Source organism: Mus musculus, chromosome 4, assembly GCF_000001635.26.
Source record: "Mus musculus strain C57BL/6J chromosome 4, GRCm38.p6 C57BL/6J".
Lineage (NCBI taxonomy): Eukaryota > Metazoa > Chordata > Mammalia > Rodentia > Muridae > Mus > Mus musculus.
The window spans coordinates 36,249,102-36,272,124 of record NC_000070.6 but is presented as its reverse complement, the minus strand read 5'-3'; the positions used below and the strand labels follow the sequence as shown (position 1 = coordinate 36,272,124).

Below are 23,023 nucleotides of genomic sequence, written 5' to 3'. Positions count from 1 at the left end.
CTCTGGTGAAAAATCTGGTGTAATTCTGATAGGCTTGCCTTTATATGTTACTTGACCTTTTTCCCTTACTGCTTTTAGTATTCTATCTTTATTTAGTGCATTTGTTGTTCTGATTATTATGTGTCTGGAGGAATTTATTTTCTGGTCCAGTCTATTTGGAGTTCTGTAGGCTTCTTGTATGTTCATAGGCATCTCTTTCTTTAGATTTGGGAAGTTTTCTTCAATAATTTTGTTGAAGATGTTTGCTGGTCCTTTGAGTTGAAAATCTTCATTCTCATCCACTCCTATTATCCGTAGGTTTGGTCTTCTCATTGTGTCCTGGATTTCCTGGATATTTTGAGTTAGGATCTTTTTGCATTTTCCATTTTCTTTGATTGTTGTGTCGATGTTCTCTATGGAATCTTCTGCACCTGATATTCTCTCTTCCATCTCTTGTATTCTGTTGCTGATGCTTCCATCTATGGTTCCAGATTTCTTTCCTAGGGTTTCTATCTCCAGTGTTGCCTCACTTTGAGTTTTCTTTATTGTGTCTACTTCCCTTTTTAGGTCTAGTATGGTTTTGTTCATTTCCATCACCTGTTTGTATGTTTTTTCCTCTTTTTCTGTAAGGACTTCTACCTGTTTGATTGTGTTTTCCTGTTTTTCTTTAAGGACTTGTAACTCTTTAGCAGTGTTCTCCTGTATTTCTTTAAGTGATTTATTAAATCCTTCTTGATGTCCTCTACCATCATCATGAGATATGCTTTCAAGTCTGGGTCTAGGTTTTCGGGTGTGTTGGGGTGTCCTGGACTGGACGAAGTGGGAGTTCTGGGTTCTGATGATGGTGAGTGGTCTTGGTTCCTGTTAGTAGGATTCCTACGTTTACCTTTCGCCATCTGATAATCTCTGGAGTTAGTAGTTATAGTTGACTCTGTTTAGAGATTGTTCTTCTGGTGATTCTGTTACCGTCTATCAGCAGACCTGGGAGACAGATTCTCTCCTCTGAGTTTCAGTGCTCAGAGCACTCTCTGCTGGCAAGCTCTCTTACAGGGAAGGTGCACAGATTTCTTGTTTTTGGATCTCCTCCTGGTCGAAGAAGAAGGCCCAAAACAGGGCCTTTCTCAGAAGCTGTGTTGCTTTGGCAGTTCCCAGAAGCTGTCAGCTTGTGTGGTGCAGACTCTCACCTGTGCAGACTAAATTCCTAAGTTCCAGGGAGTCCCGGAACCAAGATGGCAACCGCTGCTCCTGAGGCTGAGGCCGCCTCCTGAGCCAGGCGGACACCTGTCCTCTGGTCCAGACTGGCCAGCTGTCTGTAGCCTGCAAAGGGTGCTGCCTCAGCGGCTCTGTGCTTCCGCCTGTCCCAGAAGCTGTCCGGTTCTCTGGCGCACCCTCTCACCTGTTCAGACTAATTTCCTAAGTTCTGCGGAGTCCTGGAACCAAGATGGCGACCGCTGCTGCTGAGGCTGAGGCCGCCTCCCAAGCCAGGCGGACACCTGTCCTCTGGTCCAGATGGTGGCCGGCTGTCTGCGGCCCGCCAAGGGTGCTGCCTCAGCGGCTCTGTCCTTCCTCTCTCTTTTTCCTTCCTCTCTCCCCCTTTCCTTTCTTTCTCCCATTTCCTTCCCCTCCCTCTTTCCTTCCTCTCCCCTTTTCTTCCTCTCTCTCCTTTCCTTCCATTTTTTCTTTCTCTTCCTTCCCCCTCCCTTCCCTTTCTTTTGTCCCCATTTGGTCCCATCTTCAATGCTTCTTTTTCACCCTCCCCTTTTCTTTTTAAATGTTAACACTTAATTCAGAAAATTGTCACACACTAATTTTATACCACCACGTTGACTCTTAAAGTTGATTAACTTTTTATATTTATTGACAAGGTACTTTTCTTTCATAAAATTTCACTCAGACATAAAAATGTGTGAATCATAAAGCATTGGTGTTATTATGAATTTTCAAATAATAGCAACTGGTATACCACCACTAAGGACACAGACCAGCACAGGATGGTGTCACAGAAATCTAGGAATCATAAATAAGTGTGGCAGTTTTCAGCTAGAAAGAGTATTACCTACATATATCTGTATGGATGTATGAATGAGTGTGAGTTTCTGAAGTAGCATACCGAAACCTGGACCCACCCCCCCCCCCATCTATTTCTGCCTCTCTCTGCCCCCCTCCTGAAATTGAGTCTCTTTCTTTTAAAGGTGTAATTTAACCAATCATGTTCTCATCACAGTGGTCACCCTTTCTTTTATGAATCCATTCACTACTTAAGCTTAGGTAATCTCTCCCTCACACACCCACACCCACTTGTTATGCCTCCTTTCACCGACTCTCTTCTTTAATACTTAGGTGGAATTTGTGGGATGTTCTGTGCTCTGTTCAAGTGCTGTGCCTTGCCTATTCACAATTACTTTACCCTGGTACACTCTGGTGGGAGTAATCTTTAGTTACACTTCGTTCCTTTTTGAGTGACAGGGTTTTACTATGTCACCCTGGCCACACTGGGACTCACTATGTAAAGCAGGCTGTTCTCAGGTTCTTAAAGCCCTGCTCCCTAAGCCATGGGACTTTAGCCCTGTGCCACAAGACCTTAGTGACTTACACTTTTGATCAGTTTGTTTATTTGTTTATTCTTCTCCTATACAATACATCCCAACCTTGATTTCTGGTCCCCCACTTCTCCCACTTGCTCCCTACTTCCCCCTTCCCCAGATCCTCTCCTCCTCCGTTTCCATTCAGAAAACTGCTGGCCTCCCAGAAGGATCAACCAAACAAAGCATAACAAATTACAACAAGAGTAGGCATAAACCTTCACGTCAAGGCTGTACAAGGCAACCTGGTAGGAGGAAAAGGATCTCAAAAGAAGGAAAAAGACTCAAAAGCAGCCTGCCTTCTACACTCACATTATTAGGAGTCCCACGAGAACACTAAGTTACGCAATCATAACATATATGCTACATAGAGGACATAGCATACACTCATGCTGATTCCGTGATTTTGCCAACATTTGAAATTACTTAGAATCAGTGCCTATATCCAGACAGAATAAAAGAGTATGCATCACCTTCCAGATGCCCTGCTAATCCTAAGTTAAGATAAATTGTTTCTTACCACTAATAATTTGTATATGATGTATCACATATATTTCCATATGGGCTATAGTGATAACAAACTTGCCTAACAACGTTTTATAGATTCTTTACATTTATCTATATTTTCTTTGCATTTTGCTAGACTATAGTTTGTTTTGTTTTAAACAAGATCCTTTTCAGAAAAAATGTTCAGTTCCCAGGTAGAAAGCCATAAAATACCTTTGTACATTTATTTTCTGGGTTCAGAGTTTTTGAAGACATTACACTTTTATCTTCAGTCTCCCCCTGCAACTGCTAAAATATCTCAGGCTAATCCAATTTTCATTCCTTTGAATTCAGCATGTTTTTTTTTCTTTCTTATAGCTCTGTATAATTTGATTTCTGAAATATGACCACAATTTCAATTTCTTATTCTTTCTGCTCTGTACTAAGCAGTCTTTACATTTGCTGTCATCTTATTGTTCTGATTTTGGATTTTTTTCTTTTTATTTGAGAACCATCTCCTTTATCATTTCTACTATTTTAGAAAATATATTTGATAGAAGTTGCAACAGTGAACTCTACTTTTTTTGTATCAAAGCTTTTCTATTGTTTGCCTTTACTTCTTTTCTTTATTGTCTTTGTTCTTCCTTCCTTCCTTTCTTAATTCTCCCTTCTCCTTATGTTTGTAGTATATTCTGAGAAAGTTATTTTGTTGTAAGATTCCTGCTTCAGCCAAATATGCCTAATAATTAGTTTAATCATCTACTAATATATATTTAAAAAACATAGCACCATATGAATTCACAATTCTAGTATTGGAACAGGTTTGGATATATATTTTTTTAGTTGAATTATAGTCAATTCTATAACAAACTATTTTTTTATTATAGCTAGGTAAATATTTATTATAACTGGATAAATATCTAGAACGTTCTTGTGAAAATGGATAGGATTTGGTATTATATCTACTAAAAAAGTTTCTAATCACTCACTGCACTATTGTTCTGATGGTTGACATCATCATTAGATGCAAAAAGTCTGCCTTTATTTGTCCTTTGTAACACAACTATTTTCTTTTTTTTTTCATTTTTTATTAGGTATTTAGCTCATTTACATTTCCAATGCTATACCAAAAGCCCCCCATACCCTCCCACCCCCACTCCCCTACCCACCCACTCCCCCTTTTTGGCCCTGGCGTTCCCCTGTACTGGGGCATATAAAGTTTGCATGTCCAATGGGCCTCTCTTTCCAGTGGTGGCCGACTAGGCCATCTTTTGATACATATGCAGCTAGAGTCAAGAGCTCCCGGGTACTGGTTAGTTCATAATGTTGTTCCACCTAGAGCGTTGCAGATCCCTTTAGCTCCTTGGGTACTTTCTCTAGCTCCTCCATTGGAAGCCCTGTGATCCATCCATTAGCTGACTGTGAGCATCCACTTCTGTCACAACTATTTTCTTAAACACTTTGCTTGTGAGTATAGCCTTTAATGGCTGAATCATCTTTCCAGTCTTGTAATATGGTTTCTTAAACTGTGCATCATGTTCTGGTATTCAGTAACATAGTTGATTGTGAGTCTGAAAAAACAAGGCACTAATGAAAGGCTTCTCTAATGATTTATATTGATTGCCAACTGGACAGAATCTAGAATTAATTGGAGACAAGTCTCTGGGCGTGTCTGAAAGTGGGCTTCTGAATTAAGTTAAGTTGGTGGTCTTCCCCTAAGTGTAGGTGCTATCATCCCATCACCCTCCCTCTTGGGCTGTATAATAAAGGGGGATTGTGTCATGTCATTCTTACAATGATAGAATATACTAAAATGCTGTGGACAAAAGTAAATATGTCTTTCTTTAAGTTGGTTAGGTCAGGTAGGTATTTTGTTATACAATCAAGGAAAGTAACTTATAAATTTCAATCACATGATAAGCAAAAGTGAATTCAGAATCAAACATGATGAAGCACCCAAAATGTTTCTGGTGGCACTGGCCATAGTTATAGTGCAAAACTTTACTACAATCTTGGCTCTAAATAAGCAACATGTACCCTTGGCATTGAGAGGCATCATAGGTGCAGAGGGGCATCCTAGGCACTGAGTGGCATGTTAGGTACTGGAAAAACCTCAGGTCTCACTTCTGACTATTGTTGGTTTTGAATTCTAGAGCTTTGGCTATGTAATCAAATTTTTATAATTTTTATGCTTTTATACACATATAATTATTTAACATGTATATCTCACTCCTGACTATTATTCATTTTGAATTCTAGAGCTTGGTTATGAATACAAGATTTATAAATGTTTTATGCTTTTATACCCATATAACTGTTTAATATATAGAAAACAAGTCATTTATATGTTGAAGGCCCAGAAAAACCTACATAGTAAGACCCTGCTGCTAGAAACACCACATGTTTTCTACAGACACGGAGAAATCAAGTTGATACTGGGATAGAAACTTTCTCCCTGCTGATTTAACTCTTAGTGATTGAAGGTGCCATGCCAACGGCAGTGGGAAGAGTGCTAACCACAATGTTACTCAGGGTGAACACTGAAACCTATACTACCAACCACTAGGAAAGACCTGGATGCTGATGCAGTGGCACCAAGTCTTTGGAAACAGAGTTCAGATCTTTTCAGAAGGGAATCTGTGTGGTACTCTAACCCTGAGGTAGAGCACATACCTGGTAGCTGGCTCAGTGTCTGAGAGATCTCGGGGGTCCAGGTCACTTGAGACTGCTGGTGTTCCCATGAGGTCACTCTCCTCCTCGGCTCTTCAGCTTTTCCCCAATTCAACCACAGGGTTCCTTGGCTTCTGTCCATTGGTTGAGTTCTATAATTGCATCTGACTCTCCCAGGTGCTTATTGGGCCTCTCATAAGGCATCCATGCTAGGCTCCTGTCTGTAAGCTCAGCATCAATAACAGTGTCGGACCCCAGGGCCTCCCCTTGAGCATGGGTAGGGAGATTATAGTCCCTAGTGGAGAAGTTACTGATACAGTTGGCTATCTGTACAGGGTGTGTTCATCAAACTGCTGCCTAAATAGTGGTGTTTCTATTTGTAGATTAGTTTTAGAGTCAACATTGGTCAGAGAAGCTCTTTTGTGTAGCACACAGTGGTAAGTGCAGAGAATTTTAACTAGACTAAGTGATGATATGGCTGAATGTTCAACAATAAATCAGATATCTATTTTACCTCTTCTGAAGTCCAAGGGATGACATAGATGACAGTATGAAGAGCACACAAAAGCCTGTTGTTGAGTGTGAGAGAAAACTTTGGAATATCCCTCTGCACTCTCAATACCACAGCCCTACCTACCAAATATTAGACCTGTCAATATTCTTTCATGGTGGTGAGAGAATGTTATGAGCCTCCACCCCTGGATATATAGATCTATATGATGGAAGAAGCGAACATTAGACCTACTTTGTTCCCTAAGTATTTATAGACACTTAATGGGCACATGGTGAAAGGGAAGCTTTTTTGTTGGGGAGAGGGATGATGTAGCCACTGGTAAGACATTGCATATGCCAGAAAGGTTTTGCTGACAGGACCCTGATATAGCTATCTCTTGTGAGGCTATGTCAGTGCCTGGCAAATACCAAAGTGGATGCTCACAGTCATCTATTGGATGGTACACAGGGCCCCTAATGCAGGAGCTAGAGAAAGTACCCAAGGAGCTAAAAGGGTCTGCAACCCTATAGGAGGATCAACAATATGAACTAACCAGTATACCCCAGAACTGTGTATCTAGCAGAGGATGGCCTAGTCTGCCATCAAAGGAAGAAGAGGCCCTTGGTCTTGCGAAGATCATATGCCTCAGTACAGGGGAATGCCAGGGCCAGGAAGCAGGAGTGGGTGGGTAGGGGAGCAGGACAGGGGAACTGTATAGAGGACATTCGGGATAGCATTTGAAATGTAAGTGAAGAAAATATCTAAAAAAAAAAAAAAAAAAAAAAAAAAAAGACATGAATATTCCTAAAAATAAGGACCTTGTAAGCAACTATAATGTAGCTCACTGTGGAAGACTTGAAAGAAGGAAATAGAGGAAGAAAGCAAAAATAAAAAAGGAAAGAAAAATGAGAAAAGTATGGGAAAGGCACTGTAGATGGTGGAATGCTTAAGGGCTTTTCTAACAGAACAGAGTTCCCAAGTGTCCACATCAGGAAGTTCACAAATGCCTTTAACTCCAGCTCCTGGGAATCTGATCCCTGCCCTCCATGGACCACTAGGCTTTATGAGTGCATATGTCCCCACTCATACATATCATTAAAAATAATAATAATGTAAATTTGAAGGAAAGATGTAAAAGGAGAAGAGGGCCTTGGTAGAAAGAAGAAGGGGATCAATATGGGAAGGAGATGAAAGAAACAGTAATGGTGATATGAAAAGAGGTGTATGTGGGCAAAAAGCATTGTAATAATGAAACATGTGATAACCAGATGCTATTCATAACAAAAGAATGACAATCTAAACCAAGTGACTATGGATAGAAATAGGAGAGATTTTTGTTTTCCATAATATCTTTTAATATGTCAATCACCCACAGACTTTGAATTAAGTTCCAATAATCAGAGTGCCTTTGTTTTTTGCTTATCTTTACCTAGAGAAGTACAATTAGTATTTATTTACAGTTGTAGAGTATACAAGCTATTTTTAAGGTGATTTTTCCATGTTAAAAAAATCCATTAGTACATACTTTTCTCTTTAAAGAACTCTGTTTTGTTTGTTTGTCACGATTGACATTTCACTGGGATTTTTTTCTTGTAGAACAGATGGACTGTGATTCTGAGCATGCTATACAGGTCTATTATTTATATGTTGGTTTGAATTCCAGAGCCATGACAGTGAGGTGATCTTTTTGGTTGAAGCCATTTCAAGTATCTTCCCTACACAGGAATAATTAACAACTACCAATATTTCAAGACTAAGAAGCTCAAGAGAGTCCCAAAAAGTGATTTTGAAAGCCTACTTCTAAAGAAAATGGCAAACTCCAGTTAAATATATGACTACAAAGTGGTGTCCATGATAAACTGAAGTTTCATAACGCAGCTCCATGTTTTTAAGAACTGTATTATCTTTATCAAAATGTCAGGGGAAATCTGTATAATATCAAATGTTGCAATATCTTTTTATACTTAAAAAAAAAACAGCTGTCTTCTAGAAGAGCATCTAGCTCTCAAATATGTTTCAAACACCAAGTATTTGGTGAGCACAGTTGGGGGTAGTAGCCAGACTAACACAAGACATTTAGATTACTGGTAATCTCCCAGTAATTGAGCAGCCTAGTAAATAAATATCATAGTTTGAATTCCATTTATTAGAAGCTAGATATGGATAAGTTTACTCGTAGTGTTTTCATTCTATATGTTTAAATTTGAGCAACTCTAAAAGGTAGGAAATTAGAAAAGGCCACCAAGAGAAATATCTTAAAGGGAAGTGGCTAGTAGAAGATTAAATAATAGGAAAACAATTTAAAAATGAATATGGGGGTGGAGAAGTTCAGGCAGGGAAGTGTGGGTGCATTGAGTAGAAGACGAGAAGGGAAGGAGAGGCTAACTAAAGGAAAGCATTTACATAAAAAGCCTTGTGGAAACCTACTACTATGTGCCTTTTCTATATCAAATATAATTTCCATCCCCCCAGAGGCTTAGTCCTTTTATAATGTTACAGCTAGAGTAATAAGTGATAGAAATATCTGTGAGTTATAATCAACATGCTGTTGCTAATTTCTCTCTCCCTCCCCTACACTACCACCAACATCAGTCTTAGACTTCAACTTATGATCCATTAACATGCTAATCATTTTTTCACTTAGTTCTTTCACTGCCTACTTTTGAGAAGTTGAAATCATTTTAACTAAAGGCCTCATTATTCTTCACAAACCAGAACAATTTTCCATTTGTCTTAGGATGTTCTGTTTATGCTAGAGTGTTTTTTTTTAATGTAATCCTGTGCATATTTTCAAACGGCATATGGATAAATTGAAGTTTATCCAAAAGAAGGTGACCAGAATAGTGAGTCTTCTACAAATTCATTATATAAGGAATGTAGCTATCATTTTGTCTTCAAGAGGTGGTGCAATTAAAGCTAAATGGTGCTATATATCTTGGCGAAGACATGGCAGCTTTCTTCAGTGATTTGGAGAACTGCCATGTATAAACTGAGTAGTTATAGAGAACAATTCTTGGACCAAGGTGTGACAATTTGTCTGACAGTCAGAGCTGTTATTCAGTAAACCATCTTGTTAACAAAATCCTCATAGTGAATAGGGGATAGAGAGATAATCTATATCATTTATGACTTGAAGGTTGTATGATTATCTCTGTCACTAAACAATTCTCCAACAGAGAGCAATCAGACTTCAATGAGCAATTCTTACTTGGCACATTTGGATGAAGACTATTTTAGGAAAGACTATGCTACTAGAATACACTACTTGTGCCAACACAACTGCTTAAATTCCCAGGCTATAGATAGATCTGAGCCTATTGCCTTGAGATGGCTTCATTTCCTCCCTATCTCCCTTACCAGATTTTGTAGCTTTTCTATAGCAGTGGAAAAGTTCACTAGGAAGCTTGTTTGCATTTGAACTATGTGAAAAAATAGGATGTATTTAAAATAACCCTTTATCCTACATTCCTTTTCAGGTTAACAGTGTATATTCGGGGCAGCTTACACAATACAAGCATAATTTAATGAGCTACAGCTATGAAAGTGCTAGAAAATGAATCAAAGTAAACTTATGCCAGAGATTTTTTTTTAGAATAAAAATAAAGCCATGCTTTGGTGTATTTGAAATAATGTCAACCACAAAGCAACATATATAATATAAATATTCTTTCAATTCTCACTTTGATTAGGGTAGAAAATACAAATTACATTGGGGTTTTTTGTGTCATGAATCTGCCTCAAGTTACAGTTTGATCTTTTATCTTGTTCCTGCTTTTACTAACGCAGCAGGAAAAGCTCATAGTTAGGCTTAATACAGATTTCATTGAACATACTAGTTCCATGATGCAGCTCATTTTATTAGACTCCACACTCGATACAAAGCCTCAATTGCAGGGGGTCACAATGCATCTTCCTAGCTGTCACACCAATATCTTCCTAAGTGCCATCCACAATGTCCCAGGCTTTTTATTTATACTAGACCTCATTTAGTTTGATACGAGCGATTTTCAAAGTGCCTGCAGTACACAAATATGCGCTTTATCACTAGGCAGTCCATTGATGTAGAGACAGGACTACCAGCAAGATTTTCCCTGGCCTTAGAGATCTAGAATAATGGTGATGATACCTATGAGGAAAAGAAAGCTCAATTCTCAAAAAAAAAAAAAAAACATAAAAATGATAGCAAAATTGGGGATGGAACACAGTTGAATACACTGAGCTTAGGATTTGTTAGAAAACAGAGTTCAGTTCCTTCCCTAGGTCTTTCACTCCACAGTCCTGTAACAGTTTCTGTAATAGGCTAACCAGAGTTAAGGATCTTATCTGATACAATTGGTGAAGGAACACATGTATGAAAAAGAGGTGGTGCTGCTGTTGATGAAGGTGAATTTCTTAGTAAACTGCAGCACGTCCAGAGCCAGGAGCTTCAATGTGTCAGAAATAAACCCAACAATGCCCTTCCTTCAGGAAAGTCTAGCAGCTGTCTATGAAATTGTACTTTACTGAATGTCATTGAAAGCCTGAAAGGAAAGGTTGATACTTAAATAAATAAAGTTATATTTTTTAAAAAGGATAGGAATCAAGGAAACAGTTGAAAAAAAAAAAGCTAAGTAGAAAAGAAGCTGAACTCTAGGAAATCAGAAACATGTCAGTTACTTCTGTAAGATATTATTCCAGGGTCATGAAGGTTCATAGATGTTTGCTCATAGTAAAGGTTCCCCATTTATATTTGGAACACACACACACACCTATATGTATATTATATTTTTACATTTGTTCTAAAGATTTCTCAACTTTTTATACTTCCATATCCACCATGAATTCTCTGAATGTTTTTCACATCTGGTCTTAGAAAGAATAAACTATTCAGAACAATAGATTTCCAATCTCAACCAAAGCTAAGATGCTGTGCATATGGTCCACTTAGCTGTATCCTTTCAAAGAAAAAGCTTCAGATAACATTTAAATTTGCAGCAAAAGAAATGAAATGATATGGTGGGTCTCTGGAGTAACAAAAACAGGATGGATCACATTAGCCTTTTGGTTAGAATTCATCTTTTCTGTGCTGTTAAAATTTCTTGATTAGGCTGGGCATGTTGGCGCACTCCTTTAATCCCAGCACTCGGAAGGCAGAGGCAGGTAGATTTCTGAGTTCGAGGCCAGCCAGGTATACAGAGTGAGTTCCAAGACAGCCAGGGCTTCACAAAGAAACCCTGTCTCAAAAAAAAAAAAATCTTGATTAGATATTGAGTTCAAGTGAAGCCAATTTTAACATACAATGATGATAATCAAAAATGTTTGTAGATATTTACTAAACTTATATGTAATTATATTACATATCCTATTAAGGTAGACAGTAGCAATTCATTGATAAATGAAATCCTGCTTATGGTGTAACTTTTAAAATTTTCCCCAAGTCTAATTATATAAATACTTATGAATAGCATGCATGATTCAATTCAGTTCAAAGCACATGTTTTGGAAATGGTGCAATAGTATGCATGGAAAACACTGGTGATGTTGGCTATGACACACTGAGAAACCTTCGCAGGGCCATTAATCTCAACACTAAGAAGGCAGAGTTGGGCTGAGTTCTGAGCTTTAGGCCACCATGATCTTCCTATCTTCTAGCGGAGCCAGGGCTAAATAGTAAGGCCCTATTTACAAAAGCATGCATTTAAATAAAAAAAATAGATGTATATGCATGGTATCTCACATTGGTCTTGCATTTGAGTTGCATATGTCTTATTATTCTAAATAATTAAAAAGTATTATCATATACCTTGGTCATAGAGATAAGTATAAATCCATGTTCTGGATACATATGGCAACATATTGCCTTCAAAATGGTAAATATCAAAGCCACGAAATGAATCACTCACTATTATTGTTTTAAGCGTTTATAAAAAAGAAAAATTAAGTGATTTTCAACTGTTGAAGCATCATGATATTTTCTCCCCCTCCCCGTTTTTCTGCAGCATAGTGAAAGAATCATAAAAAGAGGTTCTAAGACCAAGAGTGCAGGTGGCCACCAGCATGAGGAACCCAGTTCACGTTGGTAAGTGGACAAAGGCGCTGCTGTGCTTTCTTTTCTAAATGTCGTGACTTCTGTTGGGACTGTATTTTTGTTTGTTTGCTTGTTCGTCCGTTTTTAATCCAAACAGTCTCATGATATATTTTACTTTAGAAATGACAAATGCTGTTAAAATTCAGTCTGTAACTTTCCTGTGATTTGGAAGGCATCCATCTCACTGAAATTGTGTTCCCTTTGATTCGCCTCCCACCAGAGTTCCTCCTTCCTCATCCCCCACCTCTTTCTAAACTACTGCACATTTTAATTATTCTAGTTCAATCTTTATACATTCTGCATATGACCAGGCTCATATACTAGTTTGTTTCCTGTCCCATGATAAATACAGTTCTGTTTTCCCAAGGGGAAAAAAAAAAAGGCCAAGTTTTTATATGGGAAAAAGTAAAAACAAAACAAAACTGTTAGAAATTGATAGGGATTTAAAGTGGCAAAGTGATTATATAAAAATATTTCCATTTATTGACATTTTGTTTCCTCGTTTTATAGCAGAGTTTATGCTTACCTGGTTATATTTCTTAAGCATCAGTGAAAAGAATGTACATACCAATATTGTTGTAGTTTACTCTGCATATGACAAGAACTTAAAGACAGTAGGTTAGCTCATACTTAATATTTTCCACATTTCACATCATACATCCAAGATACTTTCCTGTACTGCCTTGTTTAACCCTCACTATAAACTGGTGTAATGATGCTTGGAATAGCAAACTAAGAGACTGTCAACCTGTCAATGGATTGTCTAGAACCCCAGTATTCGAGGGAAGCATTCTGATTCATTTTTTGTTGGTAGCAGTTTCTACTCTTCCACTGATTTATAAAACCAACACTTTGGTGTAGTTAAGATACATTAAGCTTTTAGCTGAGATGCCAAACTACTTTCCAAAGGATAATTGTTTAGAATATGATGCTCGTGTATTTACATGCAGTCCTATAACTTACAAATGGCTTATAAATATGTAAATTCATCTACCACTCGCACACTGATAAGAAAACAGGGTAGAATTCATCCTTTCAGTTTTTAGAGATAGAGAGGCTTTTTAAATTTTATTTATTTTATTTTTTTATTTTTTTTTTTAGAGAGGCTTTTATACTGAGAGGTTAGCTAGCTCTCTGGATATCTTATTGCTCTGAGCTTTTCAGGCTTTCTGTAGTCCAGGGTCGGTTAGTGTGTGTAATCTACTGCAGACTGGATGTTTTTATAAGACGACTAAAAAGTATTTGCAGGAGATGTGAGATGATTTGAAAACAGGAAGTACAACATCTACTTTTAATTATCATTGTAGCTATTCAACGAATACATAATTAAATGCATTACATTTAATAAATACTTTAACTCTCTCAAAATTAACGTTCCTCACAGTGTAGACAGGAACCTGCAAACAGAGAACACCCTGTGTATCATAGAGTAAAGCAGTCAGCCCTGAGAGGAACACTGGTCAAGTCTGACTCTGAGCTATACCTTTGAGCTTCCAGCTCATGTCTGCTCCTGTTACACTAGACAAACCTCAGCACACAGCAAGAACTCTGGTTTTTGATCTGTGGATGAAGAAATAAGATTGAATTCCAAGCTTTTGAAATGAAGCTGGTGTAAAGAAAGTGACAGGAACAGAGTCCTGGAAAGAGAAGCTTCAACCTTTTGACAGGAAGCCAAAAGGCTGTTAGACTTCATAGGAATTATTTCTAAATTTCTATATACAGCATCAAGCCTTCTAAATTTTGAGATATATTGTTGGATGGCTCAAGGAGTTTTGATTTCTTTTTTTACCCTTTCATATTTTTACGTCTAAATAAAATTTAGGTTGTATTTAGAAGACTGGACCTTGTCAGTTCTCAAACATTGCAGACTTGGGTATCACTTTAAGAGGTACAAGTAGTCCCTGGACTGCTCTGAAATGAAAAAAGGAACCATATTTCCCCACTACACTGAAGAGGTCTGAAAATAAATGTCACTTGTTCATTTAAAAAGCTAACAAGGAAAATTAAGCCTGTTTGTGTACACAGTGAAACCCACGTTGAAGCAGAAATAAGAATTGGCTTTGCTAGATGAGTTTTGTGTCTTTCTCAGTTCTGCTGAAATGGATCCAAGTATTTGCATGTACTATTTTATTAATAACTCTTGTAGTACTGTGTCAAAGTATTATTGAACATATGTTCATAAATAGCTTTGGTTATAAGTAAATATTGGAAAATTTGGCTTTTCCTCTAAAAGATGTTGATTTAATGGTTTCTGTCATTGTTTAAGATTTTGGGAAGTTACTTTTTTGTTTTGTTTGTTTTGTGACTTTGTTTATAATTCCTGACCCTTTGATATACTTAAAATGACATATATAGACTGCCTCAGCTACAAGCACACACATATCCACACCACATACATGCATGGCTGCAAAAGGCTTAAGATAAAGATGAAAATTTATAACACTTACCCAGTCACCATTCACATGGTTACTTCTTAAAGCAGATAGGAATAAATACAGAGACTTACAGCCATACATCACACACACACACACACACACACACACACACACACACACACACACAGACAGAGACAGAAACAGAGAGACAGAGACAGAGAGACAGAGACAGACAGAAAGAGACAGAGAGACAGACAGACACTTTGAAAATACATATTTCTAATTGGGGTATCTTTATTAAATTCCTTCCTCCAGAGCTCAGGGAATCCTGTGAAAGAGGAGACAGAAAGATTGTAAGCCTAATAAGGTATAGAGGGCCAGGCACCAAGAAAGCATTGAATTATAAACACTAACTGTACTGGCATACATAAGATCTCACAGTGACTGTGGCAACCTGCACAGGGCTGCCTCAGATTGGATCCCAGCACTGAGAGAGAAAGTAGGAACATACTCTGATCCCTAACCTACTTAACTTTGTCATGTGGATTCTAGGAATCAAACTCAAGTCCTTGGGAGTTCATTTTACTGAGTGAGCTGTCTTCTCGGCTTCAGAATTTCTTACTTCTCTTAACCAATATTAATTATTTGTGTTATTCTTGAAATCTGTCAACATAAGACAATTGTCAATATGTGAACTCATAATAAAATGCCAGTATATGAAGTGGAATAAGTGATTTTTCTTGATGTTTCTTTTTTTTTTTTTTTTTGGTTTGTTTTGTTTTTTTGTTTTTTTGAGACAGGGTTTCTCTGTGTAGCCCTGGCTATCCTGGAACTCACTCTGTGGACCAGGTTGGCCTTGAACTCAGAAATCTGCCTGCCTTTGCCTCCCGCGTGCTGGGATTAAAGGCGTGCACCACCATGCCCGGCTTGATGTTTCTATTTTTAATGGCATATAAAATAATTGTATATCATAATTTTCAAATACATTACATGGAGATAGATGTAAGAACAGTGCATAAATTGTGAGTGTATAGTTCAATGGATTTCTCATTATGTCTATAAAACTTCAGTACCACTCAGAGTAGGAAACATATCTTGACCAAAAGCATTGAAATGACGTTTGATGCTTTCCATTATGAATCTAACTCCTTCTTAAAATAACCCATTTTCTGAGATTAAGTTATAATTGTTTAGTCTCATTTACATTTATATAAATATAATAATAATTGTTTTAGATTGTGTGTGGATTTTTCTCAATACTATATATCCTAGATTCCTATGTGTAGCTTTAATTTTCAATGTATTTCATCAAAAGTTTATAGATCTGAAATACTTATGTGTATCTTCTGGGATTTTATGTCAAAATCATAGTTGGTTATAAAACTTGTTTTGTGGCTTGAAATTATATTTTTATTGTTCAATAATAAACATTTTATTAACTCTTAGAATCTTTCTTATATTTTGATTATCTTAAACATTCACTTTTCCCCACAACTCCTCCTAGACACCATAATCTCTCCTCTATGTTGAAAGAATAGACTATCTTGCAGCAAGTATCCTGGTCCTGTACTCTTACAGTCTCTCCATCTCATCTATAATAGTCCCCGAGACTTGGCTGTAGGGGTTATGTTGAAACAGTATTCATTGGATGCAGGAACCTCATTGCCACTTGTTCTCTACATTTAGATTGATTGTAGCTTTCTTGTAATGATCTCTGTCTAGGATTTAGAGGACAGCATTCAATCCCTGCTTGACCATTGTGGATAATGTTTTGCTATGTTCTTGAATTAGGTTTGTGAGTATCATACCGAATATTTTTGCAGCAATGTTTAAGACAGAATCTGGTCTTTCCTTGTTGAGTCTTTGTGTAGTTTAGAGGTTAGGTGACCGTGATCTTATAAAATGAATGAGGTAATGTTCCTTCTGTTTCTAATTTGTGCAATAATTTGAGGAATTCATATTAGCTCTTCTTTGAAAGTCTGGTAGAATTCTATGCTAAAATCATCTGGCCCTAAGCTTTTGTTTTGTTGGGAGATTTTAGTCACTAGATCTATTTCCTTGGAGTTTATAGGACTATTAAAATTGTTCAGATGATCTCAGTTTAACTTTGGTACGTGAAATCTATAAAGAAATCATCCATTTCATTTAGATTTTCCCAATTTTGTCAATACAGGCTTTTGAAGAAAGACCTAAAGTTTTCTAAAGTTTTTTTTTTTTTTTTTTTTTTTTTTTTTTTTTTTAAGACTTCCTCAGTGATGGCCGACTAGGCCATCTTTTGATACATATGCAGCTAGAGTCAAGAGCTCCGCGGTACTGGTTAGTTCATAATGTTGTTCCACCTATAGGGTTGCAGATCCCTTTAGCTCCTTGGCTACTTTCTCTAGCTCCTCCATTGGGAGCCCTGTGATCCATCCATTAGCTGACTGTGAGCATCCACTTCTGTGTTTGCTAGGCCCCAGCATAGTCTCACAAGAGACAGCTACATCTGGGTCCTTTCAATAAAGAGAGGCCCATTGGACACGCAAACTTTATATGCCCCAGTACAGGGGAACGCCAGGGCCAAAAAGGGGGAGTGTGTGGGTAGGGGAGTGGGGGTGGGTGAGTATGGGGGACTTTTGGTATAGCATTGGAAATGTAAATGAGCTAAATACCTAATTAAAAATGGAAAAAAAAAGACTTCCTCAGTGTCTATTGTTATATTCTCTTTTTCATTGCTGATTTTGTTAATTTGGGTACTTTCTCATTGCCTTTAACTTGGTTTGGCTAAGGGCTTATCTATCTTGTTGATTGTCTCAAAGAATCAACTCTTGGATTAATTGATTCTTTGTATTGTTCTCTTTGTTCCTAATTGATTGATTTCAGTTCTGAGTTTGAGTATTTCCTCTGTGCTGTCTACTCCTCTTGGGTCTCTTTGCTTCATTTTGTTCTAGAGCTTCTATATGTGCATTGAAAGTTTGAGATTTCTCCTCTTTTTTATTAAAGCACTTTGTACTATGAAATTTTATTGTGTCCCATAAGTTTGAGTGTCTTGTACCTTCATTTTCATTGAATTCATTGTTTCTTCCCTGACCTAGTTTTCATTGAGTATAGAGTTATTCAGTTTCCATGAGTTTGTAATCTTTCTGTTGTTGTTGAAGTCCTGCTTTAACCCATGATGGTCTGATGAGATACAAGGGGTTATTTCTATTTTCTTTTACATGTTGAGGCTTTCTTTGAGTATATGTCCAATTTTGGCAATATGGCCATTTTTACTATATAATTATGTCAATCCATGAGCATGGGAGATCTTTCCTTCTTCTGAGACCTTCGATTTCTTTCTTCAGAGACTTGAAGTTCTTGTCCTAATAACTCTTTCACTTGCTTGGTTAGAGTCACACCAAGGTATGTAATATCATTTGTGGCTATTGTGAAGGGTGTCATTTTCCTAATTTCTTTCTTAGCCTGTTTATCCTTTGAGTAGAGGAAAGCCACTGATTTGTTTGAGTAAATTTTATATCCAGCCAGTTTGCTGAAGTTGTTTATCAGGTTTAGGAGTTCTCTGATGGACTTTTTGAGGTCACTTCAGTATTCTATCATATCATCTGCAAATAGTGATATTTTTAATTTTTCCTTTCCAATTTGTATCCCTTTGACCTCCTTTTCTTGTCTAATTGTCCTAGCCAGAACTTTGAGTACTATGTTGAATAGATAGGGAGAGAATGGGCAGCCTTGCCTAGTCCCTGATTTTGGTGGAATTGTTTCAATTTCTCTCCATGTAGTTTGATGATGGCTACAGGTTTGCTGTATATTGCTTTTACTATATTTAGGTATGGGCTTTGAATTTCTGATCTTTCCAAGACTTTTAACATGAAGGAACACTGAATTGTGTCAAATGTTTTTTCAGCATCTAATGAAATAATCTTGTAGGTTTTTTTCTTTGAGTTTGTTTATGTAATGGATTATGTTGATGGATTTCCATATATTGAACCATCCCTGCATCCCTGGAATGAAACCTACTTGATCATGATGAATGATCATTTTGATGTGATCTTGAATTTGGTTTGCAAGGATTTTATTGAGTATTGTTGCATCAGTGTTCATAAGGGAGATTGGTCTGAAGTTTTCCTTCTTTGTTGGATCTTTGTATGGTTTAGGTATCAGAGTAATTGTTGCTTCATAGAATGAATTGGGTAGAGTACCTTCTGTTTCTGTTTTTTGGAATAGTTATAGGAGAATTGGCATTAGGTCTTCTTTGAAAGTCTGATAGAACTCTGCACTGAACCCATCTGGTGCTAGGCTTTTTTTGTTTGTTTGTTTGTTTGTTTGTTTGGGAGACTAATGACTGCTTCTATTCTGTTAGGGGATATGTGACTGTTTAGATCATTAATCTAATCCTGATTTAACTTTGGTGCCTGGTATCTGTCTAAAAATTTGTCCATTTCATCCAGGTTTTCCAGTTTTGTTGAGTATAGCCTTTTGTAGTAGGATCTGATGATTTTTTGGATTTCCTCAGGTTCTGTTGCTATGTCTCACTTTTCATTTCTGATTTTGTTAATTAGGATATTGTCCCTGTGCCCTCTACTTAGTCTGGCTAAGTGTTTATCTATCTTGTTGATTTTCTCAAAGAACCATCTCCTGATTTGGTTGATTCTTTATATAGTTCTTTGTGTTTATATTTGTTGATTTCAGCCCTGAGTTTGAATATTTCTATTCCTCTTGCTTCTTTTTGTTCTAGTGCTTTCAGGTGTGCTGTCAAGCGGCTAGTGTAAGCTCTATCCAGTTTCTTTTTGAAAGCACTCAGAGTGACGAGTTTTCTTCTTATCACTGCTTTCATTGTGACCCATGATTTTGGTATGATGTGTCTTCATTTTCATTAAATCCTAAAATGTCTTTAATTTCTTTCTTTCTTTCTTCCTTGACCAAGCTATAATTGAGTAGAGAGTTATTCTGATTCTATGTGTATATGTGTTTTCCATTGTTTTTGTTGGAAATTTAGGACCAGCCTTAGTCTGTGGTGATCTGACTGGGTGCATGGGATTATTTCCATCTTCTTGTATCTGTTGAGGCCTGTTTTGTGGCCAATTTAGATGGTCAATTTTGGAGAAGGTACCATGTAGTGGTATATTCTTTTGCTTTAGGATGAAATGTTCTATAAATATCTGTTAGATCCATTTGGTTCATACCTTCTGTGAGTTTCACTGTGTCTCTGTTTAGTTTCTGTTTTCATGATCTGTCCATTGCTGAGCATAGGGTGTGAAAGTCTCCCACTATTATTGTGTGGGGTGAGATGTGTGCTTTGAGCTTTAGTAAAGTTTCGTTTATGAATGTGGTTGCCCTTGCATTTGGAGCATGGATGTTCAGAATTGAGAGTTCATCTTGGTAGATTTTTCCTTTGACCAGTATGTAGTGACCTTCTTTATCCTTTTTGATAACTTTTGGTTGAAAGTTGATTTTATTTGATTTTAGAATTGCTACTCCAGCTTCTTTCTTGAGACCATTTGCTTGGAAAATTGTATTCCAAACTTTTACTCTGAGGTAGTGTCTGTCTTTGTCATTGTGGTGTGTTTCCTCTATGCAACAAAATGCTGGGTACTGTTTATGTATCCAGTCTGTTCATCTATGTCTTTTTATCTGGGAATTGAGTACATTGATGTTAAGAGATATTAAGGAAAAGTGATTGTTGCTTCCTGTTATTTTTGTTGTTAGAGGTGGCATTATTTTTGTGTGCCTATATTCTTTTGGGGTTGTATTGGTGGTTTTCATCTATTATCCTTTGTAGGGCTGGATTTGTGGAAATATATTGTGTAAATTTGGTTTGTCATGGACTATTTTGTTTTCTCCATCTATGGTAATTGAGACTTTTGCTGGGTATAGCAGTCTGGGCTGGCATTTGTGTTCACTTAGGGTCTGTATAACATCTTTCCAGGATCTTCTGGCTTTAATAGTCTCTGGTGAGAAGACTGGTGTAATTCTGATAGGTTTGCCTTTATATGTTACTTCACCTTTTTCCCTTACTGCTTTTAATATTCTTTTTTATTAGATGTATTTGTTGTTTTGATTATTATGTGATGGGAGAAATTTCTTTTCTAGTCCAGTCTATTTGTAGTTCTGTAGGCATCTTATATTTTCATGGGCATCTCTTTCTTTAGGTTAGGGATGTTTTCTTCTAATATTTTGTTGAAGATATTTGCTGGCCCTTTAAGTTGTGAATCGTGACTCTCTTCTATACCTATTATCCTTATGTTTGGTCTCCTCATTGTGTCCTGGATTTCCTTGATGTTTTGGGTTAGGAACTTTTTAAATTTTTCACTTTCTTTGACTGTTGTGTAGATATTTTGTAAGGTATCTTGTGATCCTGAGATTCATTGTTCAATTTCTTGTATTCTGTTGGTGATGCTTGCATCTACGACTCCTGATCTCCTTCTTAGGTTTTCTAACTCCAGAGTTGTCTCCCTTTGTGATTTCTTTATTGTTTCTATTTCCATTTTTAGATCTTGCATGGATTTGTTCATTTCCTTCACCTATTCAATTGTGTTTTCCTGTAATTCTTTAAGGAATTTTTGTGTTTCCTCTTTAAGGGCTTCTACCTGTTTACCTGTGCTCTTCTGTATTTCTTTAAGGGAGTTATCTATGTCCTTCTTAAAGTCCTCCATCATCATCATGAGAAAGTGTCTTTAGATCCGAATCTTGCTTTTCCAGTGTGATAGTTTATCCAGGACTTGGTATGGTGGGAGAATTGGGTTCTGATATTGCCAAGTAGCCTTGTTTTTTGTTGCTTCTGTTCCTATGCTTGCCTCCTGCTATCTTATTATCTAGTGATCCCTGTTCTTGCTATAACTGAATGGAGCCTGTCCATCGGGTGATACTGGTTGAGTCACAGTTGAGCTGTCTCTGTTATACTGTGATTCCAGGATCCTGTGATTCTGAGATTCAGGGTGTGTCAGAGTTCCTGGGAGTCAAACTGCTTCTGAGACTCTGAGATCCTGGTGTGACCAAGCTCCCAGGATCCTGGGATCCTAAGATCCTGTTTGTGCTAGAGCTGCTGGAAGCCGAGCCTCCTCTGGGGGATATGAGGTTGGCCACCTCTGAGTTTGTGCCCAAGGTAGACAGTTGCATATGGAAGGAACCTGAGCCACTGTTCGAGTGATTTTCCTGTGTCCCTGGATCCTGCTGGTCTCAGTTACTCCCAGTTGTTTTGGAATAGATATTATGTTCTCCTCACCCCTGATCCTAAGATCCTGGGTGTGCTAGAGCTCCTGGGAGTTTAGCCTCCTCTGTGGGCTGTGGGACTGGCCACAGCTGTGTTCAGGGAAGTTTTCTTTAATGACTTTGTTGAAAATATTTTCTGGACCTTGGAGCTAAGAGTCTTTTCTTTCTTGTATAATTCATATGTTTGATCTTTTCATAGTGTCACAGATTTCTGGGATATTTTGTGGAACTTTTTAGATTTAGCATTTTCTTTGACTGATGTATTGATTTCTTCAGTCCTATCCACTATGCCTAAGATTCTTCCTTGCATCTTTTATATTCTGTTGGTGGTTCTTGCATCTGTATTTCCCGTTCTCTTCTCTAGGTTTCCCAGCTTCAGGATTTCCTCAGTTAGTGATTTAGTGCTTCTATATCTATTTTAAGATTCTGAACAGTTTCATTCATTTTTTTCACCTGTTTGATTTTAGTTTCCTGTTTTTCTTTAAGGTATTTATTCATTTACTTCTTAAAGGCCTCTATCATCTTTATAAGATTGGATATAAGGTTATCTTCTGCTTCAGCTGAATTAGGATATACAGAGCTTGCTGTGATAGAGTAGTTGGGTTGTGGTAGTACTACATTGTCTTGGCTCGTGTTGATTGTGCTCTTAGGTTGTCCCTTAGTCAACTAGTTGTCCTTGGTATTGAATGAATGTTCCTGATACAGAAAGGACTCCTCAGCAGGGCAGACAGAGCCTTGGGAATGACAATAGAGCTGGGGGAACAGGACGTTGCTCACCTCTACTACCTATGTCCCAGGTAGAACTGGATGTTCCTGGGTCCCTAGGGCTCGCCTCAGGAAGGGAGGCAGATTTATAAGCCTGAGGATGGAGCTTAAATCACAGAGTGCAGCTCACCTCTGTTGACTGTGTTAGGCAGGCAGTAGATCAATGGTGTAGACTCTAGCCTGGATGCTCCTGGGTCCCCACAGGACTGGATATTCTTGGGACCTGGCAGGCTTCCTCAGGAAGACAGGTATTGTAGCTATAGAATGTGTGTGTGTGTAGGTGGGAGGGGGGTTGGATGACAGTATACAGCTTATTTCTGCTGGCTCTGTCCCAGGTGAGCAAACCAGGCAAAGGATAGGCAAGGCACAGTCTATTCTGGGTTTTTCTGGGGCCCGGCATCAATATTTAAAATTTGAC

At 37.7% G+C, this 23,023-nt stretch overlaps 1 protein-coding gene across 16 annotated transcripts in view; it reads left to right on the top strand.

Annotated features, from left to right (window-relative positions):
- Nucleotides 1–23,023, top strand: part of Lingo2 (leucine rich repeat and Ig domain containing 2) — a 1,254,967-nt gene that overhangs the window by 679,620 nt on the left and 552,324 nt on the right. For all 16 annotated transcript variants that reach the window (XR_001784140.2, XM_017320198.2, XM_030253527.1 and 13 more), the window contains one exon: nt 12,189–12,268. The gene's annotated coding sequence lies outside the window, so the exon portion shown is untranslated. The remainder of the gene's footprint in view (nt 1–12,188; nt 12,269–23,023) is intronic.